Raw genomic sequence first — 4,889 nt, forward strand, 5'->3', positions numbered from 1 at the left:
TTTCCAGGTGACCCCTGGTGACCCCTTCACCTTCAGAAAGTTTGCCACAGATTTCACTCAGGGCCAGGATTTTACTCGGGGTGTGTCAAGCTCTTGTCTGGCCTGGATTTGAGTGTTTTTGGAGCACATTTACCGAGCATGAATGACCAAGTCAGCAACATGCAGCTGCCAGCTCAGCCATGGTGGCTGCCTGGGAATGCAGAACGAGCTCCCTGCTGGGTAAAAATAGGGCAGGGAAAAGCACAAGGTACCACGATGCTGTCAAGTTATTTCAGTTTTACCCATAGCTTTGAATGCAGCCAATTACTGCTGGTGAAAAGCAGCTCTATCACCTCCATTTGAATTATTTTTTTTCTTCTAATGCAGATATCTACAGCTTTGTATTATTGCCTTAATTTTGGAAACGAGAAAGGAGAAAAGAGAAGGAATGACATTTGTCCCTGATGATACAGGCATTGTCAGACCCATGAGGGAGGCTCTGAAATGCCTCCTCTTAGTCTTGTTCTCATTCCTCTGGGTTATAAAGATGTGACAGAGACAGTACATGTTCTGTTCTTACATTCTGCTAGCAAAATCAGACAATTAGGAAGGCTCCTTGAACATGAAAACTGAAGGCAGAATGATCCAGAAATTACTATCTACTGTTTTCTTTATTTTTTGAATTAAAAAAGTGTTTATTTAAACTCTGAAATAAATTGTCTATTTGTTACCAGGTTAAATCTTATTTCATTTCCTCAGTTCTTCTCTCTAAAGGCTTTTTTTCTCAGCTTGCATTACATTGGATAACGTTTGGAATTAATATCACATAATGTTAGTCTAAAAATACATGTACCATTATTATTATCAAATAGAGATAAATGTGCGTTGCCAAGTAGAAAAGAAAGCTGTGAAATATAATGCCATGCACAAGTATTTTTTTCATGATCTTCCAGAACATGAAGGATAGACATGGGCTGCCAGATACTCATTTCTGATGGATAAATGCAACTGTGGTTTCCATACCTATGCAAGGTTTTGTACAGCACCCATCACCACGGTATCTAAGCATCTGTTGCTGCTGCTGCATGCTTGAGTCCATGGAACACTGAGAGAATTAAATGAAATAAATGAAGAGAAGGTCCTTGAGCCTGGCCACCCATAGTGTGGAGTGACTTGGGCCAGGTTCACCTGTAAAACAAGTTGTTTGTTAATCTGTCTTTTTACAGCTCTCCAATTGCTCAGCTCCTTGTTCTGGTAGCACCTTACAGGAAAGGTGTCTCCATGACTCTGTGGGAGAGTCCTGCCTTCTCCCACAGCCCCAGGACACGGCTGGTCAGGACAGGGCCCCCTAGGTCCTCAGCTCTGCACCAAGTCAGACAGGCTGCTCCCTGCAGTCTCACTGCCTTTGTTAGGACCTGCGGATCCCAAGTGAAATCATAAAACTTGAAATCATAAAGCCATATCTATCATTGAGGATGGAAAATGCCTTTAGAATCATCCAGTCCAACCACTAACCCAGCACTGGAAAATGCCTTTAGAATCATCCAGTCCACCACTAATCCATGCCCCTAAGAGCCACGTCTCCAAGCCTTTTAGGTACCCCCAGGCATGGTGACTACCACTAACCTGAGCAGTCTGTTCTAGCTGACAACCCTTTCAGTGAAGGAATTTTTCCTAATATCCAATTTACACCTCCCCTGGTGTAACTTGAGGCAATTTCCTCTTGTCTTATTGCTTGTTTCCTGGGAGAAGAGACAAAGCCCACCTGGCTACAACCTCCTGTCAAGGAACTGTAGAGAGCCAAAAGGTCACCCCTGAGCCTCCTTTCCTCCAGGCTAAACACCCCCAGTTCCCTCAGCTGCTCCTCTCCAGGCTTGTGTTCCAGACCCTTCCCCAGCTCTGCTGTATTCTCTGAACATGCTCCAGCACCTCAACATCCTTCTTGTCATGAGGGGTCCAGAATTGGATGCAGTATTTGATGTGGGAATTTTGTGTCTGGGATCACTCTTAGAGGTTTTCTTCCCTGGTCTTTCTAGCTGAAGATCTCTTACGCGATTGTCAGGCTTCCATCCTCTCTGCACTACAGGAAGTGTTAAGTCTTGGGAATTTGGCTTTCCCTATGAAGTTGAGATCCCTCTTTGGCAGGATCCCTCTCTGAAGATTTATTCAGATTTTTCTTTTCTCCAGGAGATTTCCTTTATCTTTAATCAGGGAGGTTTACATCTTCCTTTTACCAGACCATTGGTTGTTCTCTCCCTTTTAACAGCACAAATATTTCTTTGGGATGGTCTGATGCAGTTTTTATTGGCTCAAATATTAAATAATTCCTGTGCTATCTCATCCTTGGCTTTACTTTTTGATGATGCAGATGCTTCCCATACTTGGAAGGCAGAATCTGAACTCAGAGCAAAATCTTCCTCTAATGCAATCCTCACGTTGTGCATTGACAACACGATTTTATGCATTGGGAGCAAGAGAATCAGGGGTGTAAGCTTTTAACTCAGCTGTGCCTGAGACCAGGTACAAGAGTCACTATGAATTTTGAGGCATTAATGGGGCCTGAAGTAACCTGGTCCACGGGTTTTTCTCTGAGGGAGATTTAATACACCTCTGCATGAAGATGCCAGGATCAGGTCTTGGAAGGTGAACAGCAGTGTCTGTACATCACAGTCCTTGATGACAGAATCATAGAATGGTTTGGATTGGAAAAGACATTTAAAGGTCATCTAGTCCAAGCCGCTGCAATGAGCAGGGACAGCTTCAACAAGATCAGGCTCCTCAGAGCCCAGTCCAACCAAGAGGTCACAAATTCACAGATCCTTTCAGACTATACAGACAAACACTACCGCTAATGAAGCAGTACCTCCAGCCCTCAGCACCTCTTCCTTCACCCACACCCTCCTTCTACTTGGCACAAGCCTTTGCACTAAAGTGGTTTGGAGAAGTGGGAAAAGTCAAAACTAACTCATACAGACACTTCCTTTTAAACCTGTCCAGTGCCCTGCTTCAGTTCAGGGCACAACATGCGCTTGGGAAAGGAGCTGGCATTAGGCAAAAAACTCACAGCTGGGACTGGAGAGCATCACTTCTCCTGACGGGAGCCCTGGCTAATTCCTGCTTTAAGGGAGTTGTGAAATTGTGCCAATAAGGAGGGGTTAACTGGCCAAGTGTTTCCTCATTAAACTCTGTTGTGTGACTCCATCTTACTCTGGATGTGTCACATCACCAGTCTCGAGTCCCAACGCTCCAGTCTTTTCATCCATGCCTTGCAAATTAGCTGCAGGACTTCAGGGGATGATTCCTTATCCAGCCCTTTCAGAAGGACATCCATTTTAGTGGGGGGAAATTACAGCAGGCATTTGTAGTACCAGATTTTTCAGCTGACCCATTTCCTCTGGTTTTCTCAGCACATTATCATTGGTTAAATAAAATCTTATTAGGAGAGCTGGCTCCTCTGATTGCAACGTTCAATTTTGTATTCATGGGCTCCTTTACTGTTTTCTGCAGTTCTTAAAAAGTCTGGCTGAATGCGGGGCAGGAAAGGGAAATCTGCAATGCTCTCTTTTAGACTGCACTAGCAAATAGTGTAAAAATCAGATTCTAGAACTTTCTATAAAATCAGATGTTTTTGAGAAAACCTGGAGCCTTTGCTCACAGTCCGAGTGGGTGGATGTCCTGCAAGAGCAGCAATTACTGTACAATAAACTAGTCAACATGTCTTGTGTAACTAGCATGAGTGTTTATTATAGGAATATCACCCGTGCTGACAGATCAGGCCAGGAAAACCACCCTTCTCCACGCACACATGGGCTGTGAGGATGCTCCACATGAGCACCCCCCAGCTCCAGCTGAAATCATGCTCTTTTCTTTTCGCACCCACCACGAGAATGGAGATGGCTGATTTTGTGGGACAAATTGAAAGGGGGACCGAAAAAACAAATTCTTTTCTCAACCCTCTGCCTGCCTCCCCCAGGGCAGAGACCGAAGAGGGCGCAGCAGCCGTGGGCTGTGGGCAGGGGGTGGCCGAGCTCTCCCTGCGCTGCTGCAGCACTCGCGCAAAGAGCGGTGTCCCTTCCATGCACTACCTTGTACTCACATCCCCTGGTTTGCTCATGGGAGGGGGCAGAATCCCTACTTGCCACTTGAAATCTCACTTGGAACTTGAAGGGATGAGTGGGAGAGAGAGAGAGAGACAGTAAAACAAGTTGGCATTTAAATTTGTCAATTAAATGTGCAAAGATTCGCTACCTTGTATTTTTGCTGCATCACTCTCTAGTTATCCTTTTTCAATGCCTCTGCCCTCTTTCCTTCTGCAGGTTTTGCAACAGTCTCCTGTGCCTTACAGAGCACCACAGATAATTTTCTGGTTTTTATTAGCTTTCCAAAAGCACATGTAGCTGGGCTCCTTCACTTCAGCCCCCCTAATAGGGTGTCTATTGTAAAGCTAACTTCTTCATTCATTTGCTCGTATGGGGAATATTTCCTTTGAGCAGCAGGCATGTTCTGCTAGAAAAGTCCCTCTGGGAAAATATGAAGCTTTGAGAAATGTTCTGTCCTCCCTCAAAGAGGTCCCATCTGAACACAGACAACTTCTGCTGCAATTTAACTATCAATAACCATCCCCTGCTGTGCCAGTGTCTGCTGAAGCACCGAGCTCTGCAGCCATCCATAACTTCCAGTGAAATGTAAGCAATTAACCTGATTTTAATGTTACGCAGGTATGTTACCAACAGTCATCTGTAATCCTTTAACATTCTTGTCAGTGTAAATCACCTCAGAGGCAGGGCAGCCCCTTTCCTAAGGAATTTCAACAAATGTTGAGTTACTAGCCGAGGAGCAGAGAAATTACTTTGAAAAGGAAAATATAACTCAAGATTTTTCACTAAAAAACCAAAACAAACTAACCACAA

This window comes from Anomalospiza imberbis, chromosome 2 (assembly GCF_031753505.1).
Source record: "Anomalospiza imberbis isolate Cuckoo-Finch-1a 21T00152 chromosome 2, ASM3175350v1, whole genome shotgun sequence".
Classification (NCBI taxonomy): domain Eukaryota; kingdom Metazoa; phylum Chordata; class Aves; order Passeriformes; family Viduidae; genus Anomalospiza; species Anomalospiza imberbis.